At 33.2% G+C, this 9,110-nt stretch overlaps 1 long non-coding RNA gene across 1 annotated transcript; it reads right to left on the bottom strand.

The window, feature by feature from the left end:
- Window positions 1-1,203: 1,203 nt before the first annotated feature.
- On the bottom strand, window positions 1,204-2,643 carry LOC134274718 (uncharacterized). Its single transcript, XR_009993697.1, has 3 exons — window positions 2,485-2,643; window positions 2,122-2,238; window positions 1,204-1,733 (listed from the first exon to the last, which is right to left on the bottom strand). It is a non-coding gene; the product is annotated as an uncharacterized LOC134274718 (long non-coding RNA).
- Between the last annotated feature and the right edge of the window lie 6,467 nt (window positions 2,644-9,110).

The following is a 9,110-nucleotide window of genomic DNA, read 5'->3' on the forward strand; positions in this document are numbered from 1 at the left end:
ATTTGTCCTTGAATGAATAATTGCTTTTGCTACTGTTCCTTAGTCAGGACACTACACATAAAACGCCTTGCAGTGAAATCGTTTGAGCAAGCGCTATTTCAATTTTGTTATAATAATTTAACACTTCTAAACATCTCTCATAAAGATGGATTTCAACCCGAATTTCCTCGTTTTCGATCAATTCGGAATTTTAGTGTTCCTCTCTTCAACATTTACAGAGTATGTTGTACAATGTAATAAAATATATTTATTTTTAAATGCATGTTCAAGATCATTTTATTTCAGCATTTATTTTGATTATTTAATAGTTGCATGCCGTGGACTGTGCCCGAGACGATTCCCACAGCGCCGGCGAATTGTTAGCTTGTAAAATGGTGAGAACCAGCTCAATCCGTTCGTGACTGACATGACCATTTATTTGGCTACCCTCTAACATAACGCCATATTTTATTTGTTTATTATTGTGCAACCCATGGGATATCAGTGAGGAAGTGATTCAAGCAGACACTTGAGAAATTTCGGATCTAACTTAATTAGGATCTTTGGCATATTCGGTGAAAATAGCTTGTGTTGATTATGGGATCTTTTTTATTAATATAGTTATTTTCGAATAACAGCGTCAAAATAGCACTGAAGAGAGTAAAGTGGTGGCGGATCTAATAACAACTGGGATTTTATAATAAAACTAACAACAAGCAAGCGCTTATTCATTTCATAAAACTTCATTGGTGAATTATTCAATCAAGACTTGATTTAAACCCCTGCGAGACGATCATGAATAATTCATGAATTTCCTTGAATTTTTCATGAATTTTATTCATGAAGTGTTCATGAAATGTTCATGAAGATCCTATGAACTTATTATTGGACATTTTCAAATCATGAATTTTTATTCATGAAAGAAAATTGATGAATATTCATGAATATTTTTTTTCATGAATAATTCATGAAGAGTCATATTCATGAAGATTCATCATTTCAAGAATGTCCAATAATAAGTTCATTGCATCTTCATGAACTATTCATGAATAATTTGATGAATTTTTTCAGGAATGTTCATGAATGAATAAAATTCATGAACCATTAGCATTCATGAATATTCTTGCTTATTTGTAAACAAAAAATACAATATTATTATTCATGTTTATTCATGAAAATGCATTAAGTCATGCTAAAAAAGTAACAGTAGATGATTTATAATACAGCATCTTGAAAGATGTCACAGAAATGTTGTTTGTTTTCCAACCATGGCAACAAAATCTTTATTAAAAAACTTAAAATAGACAATTCTGACACATTAAACCATAGTAAATGAGAAATGTAGTTCATTCCTGGTAAAAGTATAAAAAATTTCAATTCAAATGCAACTCTGCAGAATGTTTAACCTTACTTGGTCAAAAGGAGAGGGGGATCCTAATCCTCAGCATGTTTCAAATTGTGTTTTAATGCCAGAAATTGAACAGTTTTTAATTCCAGTCTAGGAGAAAAGTTTGTTCAGCACCTGGGTAACAGTTTTCAGTGCTTTCAAGCAGTTTGAGCAGAGATGGTCAATTCAAAAATCCTTATTGTCTCTCCATGTGGAATTTCCAGAATTTCATCATTTGGATCCTTTGATTGAATATCATTCATATTTTCATTTCTTTTTTTCTTTCTTTTTCAAGAGCTCAGATTTTTGTGCAGCCAGAGTTTCTTGTCTTCTGCTCATCAACATTTGTGAACTGCTTCTCTTTTTCCTTCAAAAAGAAAGATTTTCTGAAAGTACTTATGATTGTAAAACATAAGACTTAACTTTTTTGTATTTTCTTTTCATTTAATTTTGCATCAGAGACACTTCCAAATTAAAACATTCTGAGTGGAATTTAAGCCTATTTTTTTGGACCACCATTTTGTAGATCAATCAGGCCTATTAATGTTTTGAGTCTCAGTCTATAATTAATGTGTTATATGGTTGGATCCAAACTCAAAGCAAAGTTAGACAAAAATTGCATTAAAAAAAAGAGACATATTAATTTATCATAATGTGCTTTAATCATGTTAAATTAGTTGTTATTTTACAAATAGACAGTAACATTTACAGACAGATTTCTGACTCAGTGATTGCCTCCATTTTTTGTCACTCACCAGTTTAGATCGATCCTATATATAGTCTTCCTTCTTCATATTCTGTTATTTTCTTAAAAAGTTAACAAAGATCAGTGACTGTAGTTTATTGGACACACCTTGTGAGAGGGTGAAAAACTACAAATTACAAAAGCATAATAAGAATTTGATAAAATATGGAAATCATAAGCAATCATACAAAATTAAATGCGTAACTTTAACATGTGGGCTGAACTGGCCTATGCCTATCGCATGCTGGAAATGCGCGGTTTTACAAAACATTGTAGTTGCAGAATTTAAACATGATAAAATATATTGCATAATACTGTTAGATACAGATGATCAAGTTAGATATAAATTCAAGTAAAACAATATAAAACTTACTCCTTAGGGAGGCCAACATCACCAAACTTAACAGCCAAAACGCCAGGCAAACCGCATGGCTACCATAATTAGTATAAACAGAATATTGAACCCGATCGAAATAAAATTATGCAATACGAAAACGGCACAGTGATTATGCAAATAATAGATCACAAGTACTGATTCTTCCACTCTACAAATTCCCACTTCCAACGTCTCGCGCGTTTTCAAGTTTGCGCCTATTCAAAAATGTACGGTAGAGCTAAGAAATACGTTAGTTTCGAATTTCCAAGATTTCTGTTTAAAGAATTACAAACACTATCTGAATAATTTTTCACTGAAAATACAAATTTTTTTATATCAAAATAAGTTTTATCAATGAAGAATTCGAATTTTTTACGTCATAAATTATACATGTATTGACTTTTAGTTTCGTATAGCAAGTATGGCGGCCCCCTATGACATGATAATAACAATCTCTCGCCCTCAGACAGAATATTCTGAGCTGTGAAGAGACACAGGAGAATTAAAACTACAAAATACGAATGTGGATTATGTCATAGATACTTTACAACCATGCAGTCTGTGCTCTATCATTTACGCACGAAGCAAGGGAAACTTTTGACATTTTAACTGCACCAAAATTAAAATGTATATAATAGCGTTTCAACCCAGGAATAATACAGTACAGTACAGACAAGTGATATAATTTTTTAGTTGTTAATAAATATATAAAACGTTTTTTACGCAGCTCACAAAGTTCATTTTCCAGAAAGTTTCATTTTCCAACAACTTGTTTAAAGTTTGATGTTAGAGAAAATTCGGTCGAACAAAGTTGTGTGATGAAAAAAAGACATTAATTAAAGCACATTATGATGAATATAACTGTTTAATTTAAATTATGAAGAAACACAAGTAATGAATTTGAAAAAAAAAAATGCTGTCAGTGGTGATGCACTGTTTGTTTAAAAACACGAAATGTTTAGAGATTTCATGATTTATTTTTTCAGATGGTGAAAGAATGTTATTAACTATAAATTATACCAGGGGCTTGATCAACAATTGCATCTGCATGCAAAAGTTGTATTATGAGAGTATTGAGTGTTTTCTATCAATCATTTTTGTCAATTATTTTAGTCTTCATGAAAATTCATGAACATTCATAATACCTTGAACTCTACATTTTTTCTGTCTTTAAAATGAAAATTACCAATATTCATATATATTCATCATTTGTTCATGAACTACATTTTATGAATATATTCATGAATAAAGTTCATGAACCATCTTTATGAACCAGTCATGAACCAGTCATGAACACATCATGAATGTTCATGAACGATTCATGAATGTTCATGAACGATTCATAAAAGTTCCTGAAATTATGAATTTCACCTCGCAGGGGTTAAACTCTAATCGTTTCTTTATATGAAGCAACAGAGTTTCATTGCAATAATATTTCAATATTTAAAGAGTTTTGTTGCTTGTAATATTTTGTGAGTGAAGAAAAAATTGGTCATAGTGTGAAAAATCAACGTATTTTCCGAGAAATACTAAGGGGCCACTAGCATGAAAAGTAGGTCATTGACCTAATTATTTGAAATCAAAATTTAACGCAAGAATTATAGGTGTACAATGTGCAATAGGTGGTTTTTAGCTCTACTGGTCAGAGACCAGAAGAGCTTATGCGATAGTAATGCGTCCGGCGTCCGTCCGTCTGTCTGTCCGTCTGTCTGTAAACAATTTTTCAAAACGCTACTCCTCCTACAATTTTAGTCCGATTTCAATATTACTTGGCACACAAGTAGACTACACTAAGATACATAGAATAGTGCATCGGTTTTTAATTTCGATGAACGATGTTGCCATGGTTAATAAAATTAGAATTTTCTGTGAAATTCCTTAAAAACGCTACTCCTTCTACAGTTTTGGTCTGATTTCAATATAACTTTGCACACAAGTAGACTACACTAAGATACATAGAATAGTGCATCGGTTTTTTATTTCGATGAACGGTGTTGCCATGGTTACTAAAAATAGAATTTTCTGTGAAACTCCTTTAAAATGCTACTACTTCTACAGTTTTGGTTTGATTTCAATATAACTTGGCACACAAGTAGACTACACTAAGATACATAGAATAGTGCATCGGTTTTTGATTTCGGTGAACGGTGTTGCCGTGGTTACTAAAAATAGAATTCTCTGTGAAATTCATTTAAAACGCTACTCCTCCTACAATTTTAGTCCGATTTCAGTATAACTTGGCACACAAGTAGACTACACTAAGATACATAGAATAGTGCATCGGTTTTTGATTTCGATGAACGTTGTTGCCATGGTTACTAAAAATAGAATTTTCTGTGAAATTCCTTTAAAACGCTACTCCTCCTACAATTTTAGTCCGATTTCAATATAACTTGGCACACAAGTAGACTACACTAAGATACATAGAATAGTGCATCGGTTTTTAATTTCGATGAACAGTTTTTAGTTTTTAATTTCGATGAACGATGTTGCCATGTACAACCTATCACTTCTATTTGAAGCCTGTAAAATAGTATTTAGATTAAGCCTTGAAATTCAACAAGAGGCTCATGGGCCTAATAGGTCCCTGAGCATTATGCAACAACTTTCTAACAATTGAACCGAAAAACATTTTACCATAAAATTTTGATTCCTTTATTTTTCCAGGAATTTCTGCACTTTAACACTTAAATTTTTGGCTATATGTTGAATACAGTAAAACTCCGTTATAGCGAAGTCCTAGGGACCTGTGAATTTAATTCACTATATCCGTAATTCGTTATATCCGTATAACGATTTCGTAAAACCATATAAAGCGAATTCGCATTATGCATGTTTTCCTTAAGTATTACTACCAAATATGTATGTTGGGAAGCAAATATTACAAAACATACCTTCGATAACTAAGGTTTTATTGTGAATTGGATTATATAAAAAATTCCATGAACAAATTAAAGTCAGTTCAATTTATCAAATTTTGAGATCTTTGAAAGTTCGTTATAAAAGATGTAAATTTCATTATATTTAACTTGAACGGGACTCAAAATCAGTTCGCTATATCCGTTAATTTGGTATATCAGAGTTCGTTATAACCATAAAATTTTACAAGGATTTGTTAAGAATTTTGCCGGGGACCCAGAAAAACTTCGCTATATCTGTGAATTCACTATATCTGTGTTCGTACTAAACGAGTTTTACTGTATAGAGATGAACAGTTTGCCAGCGCAACTCCTCATAAAACACTGTACACAATTTCATCAAACTTTGCAGATATTTAGGACACAATGTGTAGATGTGCATATTACCAAGAAATTTCGATTCCTTTATTTTTTCCGGGAATTTCTGCACTTTTACACTTAGATTTTTGGCCATATCTTGAATATAGAGATGAACAGTTTGTCAACACAACTCCTTTTAAATCACTGCACACAATTTCGTCCAACTTTGCAAATATTTAGGACACAATGTGTAGATGTGCTTTTTACTTGGTCTTCAGCGGAAGACCCTTCTATTTTTCTGTTGTTTCTTTTTCTCTTTTAATAGGGTCTTTCGTCTCCAACGGAAGAGCCTCCAATTATTCTATTGTTTCTTTTTCACTATTATTATTATTTTTCTCGGTCTAAATTTTGTGCAGACAATTACTCAGAGATGCTTGGATGGATTTATAAGAAATTTACAGGGATGATGTATCACGTTCTAAACCTGATACATTTTTTTTTTAGTTTTTCAAAATTCAATTCCGGTCAGAAGTTCTCACCCTTTAATCGAATTTTAGTGACCATTTTGTCTACATAAAAGCTCAAAAACGAAAAAAAAGCGAGAGTGTTGTAATTTTCAGTGATAATAGTCGACACGTTGTAGTTGTGCACCTATACTTTCAAATCTTCCAGAAGTGCCTAGAATGGAAAACCGGTAGGGGTCGAAATTTAGGACATGAATCATTAGTGAATTTTCTAGACATTTTGTGTCATATCTTTTGAAGTATAAATATTTTGTTAAGACTTATTGAACAATATTTCTGCATAATGACAAGACCTTACAGTGATATCAACGAAAAAGTGCTGACTCATCACATTAAGGGCCAAGAGGGGCAAAAAGTCTTTATTGAATAACTCTTTAACAATAAATAATTTTGTATACATTACTGAATCAAAATTGTTCATATGAACAACCTACAACTATATATAATGATTTTTATGTTCTATGTACATAATATTAGGGGCCACAAGGGGCCAGAATGCTATATCTTTGATGCTTTATATCTAGAAATTGGGAAATATTTTGATACAGACCCTGAAACGTTCTACTTTCCCATTTTTCCGTTCGCTCACTGTTTGTTCAGTGTGCATTCACTGTTCTCTCTCTGTTCACAGTTTTGTGTTCACCGTTTACTATGCGCTCGCATTCACCGTTCACAAAACATTCACCGTTCGCTCTTTGTTCCGTTTACTTTGCGTTCACTGTTTACTTATTGTTCAGTCTTCATTGTCATTCGGAACTCTGGAGTGAAAGGACTTATCTTTTTGATGGTAAGGATTTACACGTTTTTAAATTAAATAACTAAGATATCATGTTTGAAGAATAATTATTTCATTGCAAAAAATATCTACTATATTTATATTTCTATTATTGTAACTTAGCTGTTATTTTAAACATGAAATTTCCCTGGAAAATAATTCATTAAGTACCTACATGTATGTAGAACGATGCTAAAATATTAAATTTAAATAAGGGCAATGTACAAATGCTTCAAGCACGTTAACATTTTATTGTAATGTAAAAGATGACAAATCCAAGTCTTTTACAAGACAAGAATATACAAAAAAAATTAATATTTTCACCAGGTATTTTTAAAAAAAAAAATGTACCAAAACATATAAGAACTACATGTAGGTCTGAGAATTATGAACAGTACTGCAGATATTCAGTTAATTAAACATCTTTAGAGCCAATTAAATTGATAGTGTGATTTTAAATTTTAGACAAGAGGTCCATAGGCCACATCGCTCACCTGAGAAGCTTTGACCATTCTGTTCTTTACCAGATTTCCCCCTTGTAATACATAATGCTTCCCCACCCTAACCCCACTGATCATAATTTAGACATTTTGAAATCTACACTACCCCAGGATCCTTCCATGTGCACATAAGTTTCAGCTTTTCTGGCCCAGTCATTCTTGAGAAGAAGATTTTCAAAGATTTTTCCTATATATTTCTATGTAAAGCTTTGATTCCCAATTGTGGCCCCGCCCTTCCCCAGGGGTCATGATTTGAACAATTTAGAATCTACACTACCCCAGGATGCTTCCACATAAGTTTCAGCTTTTCTGGCCTAGTAATTTTTGAGAAGATTTTCAAAGGTTTTTCCTCTATATTTCTACATAAAACTTTGATTCCCCTTTGTGGCCCCGCCCTTCCCCCGGGGGTCATGATTTGAACAATTTAGAATCTACACTACCCCAGGATGCTTCCACATAAGTTTCAGCTTTTCTCGCCCAGTGGTTCTTGAGAAGATTTTCAAAGATTTTTCCTCTATATTTCTATGTAAAACTTTGAATCCCCATTGTGGCCCCGCCCTTCCCCCGGGGGTCATGATTTGAACAATTTAAAATCTACGCTACTCCAGGATGCTTCCACATAAGATTCATCTTTTCTGGCCCAGTGATTCTTGAGAAGAATATTTTCAAAGATTTTTCCCATATATTTCTATGTAAAACTTTGATTCCCCATTGTTGCCCCGCCCTTCCCCCGGGGGTCATGATTTGAACAATTTAGAATCTACGCTACCCCAGAATGCTTTCACATAAGTTTCAGCTTTTCTGGCCCAGTGATTCTTGAAAAGAAGATTTTCAAAGATTTTTCCTCTATATTTCTATATAAAACTTTGATTCCCAATTGTGGTCCCGCCCTTCCCCCGGGGGTCATGATTTGAACAATTTAGAATCTACACTACCCCAGGATGCTTCCACATAAGTTTCAGCTTTTCTGGCCTAGTAATTCTTGAGAATATTTTCAAAGATTTTTCCTCTATGTTTCTATGTAAAACTTTGATTCCCCATTGTGGCCCCGCCCTTCCCCCGGGGGTCATGATTTGAACAATTTAGAATCTACACTACCCCAGGATGTATACACATAAGTTTCAGCTTTTCTGGCCCAGTGGTTCTCAAGTAGAAGATTTCCAAAGATTTTTCTTATATATTTCTATGTAAAACTTTGATTCCCCATTGTTGCCCCGCCCTTCCCCCGGGGGTCATGATTTGAACAATTTAGAATCTACACTACCCCAGAATGCTTTCACATAAGTTTCAGCTTTTCTGGCCCAGTGATTCTTGAGAAGAAGATTTTCAAAGATTTTTCCTATATATTTCTATGTAAAACTTTGATTCCCCATTGTGGCCCCGCCCTTCCCCTGGGGGTCATGATTTGAACAATTTAGAATCTACACTACCCTAGGATGCTTCCACTTAAGTTTCAGCTTTTCTGGCCCAGTGGTTCTTGAGAAGAAGATTTTTTAATGACCCCACCCTATTTTTGTATTTTCTTGATTATCTCCCCTTGTGAGGGGACTTGGACCTTTATTTTAACAATTTAAATTCCCCTTCACCCAAGGATGCTTTGTACCAA

The sequence above is a fragment of the Saccostrea cucullata genome, unplaced genomic scaffold, assembly GCF_032062105.1.
Source record: "Saccostrea cucullata isolate Sc308-1 unplaced genomic scaffold, CSIRO_AGI_Scuc_v1 ctg12516, whole genome shotgun sequence".
Lineage (NCBI taxonomy): Eukaryota > Metazoa > Mollusca > Bivalvia > Ostreida > Ostreidae > Saccostrea > Saccostrea cuccullata.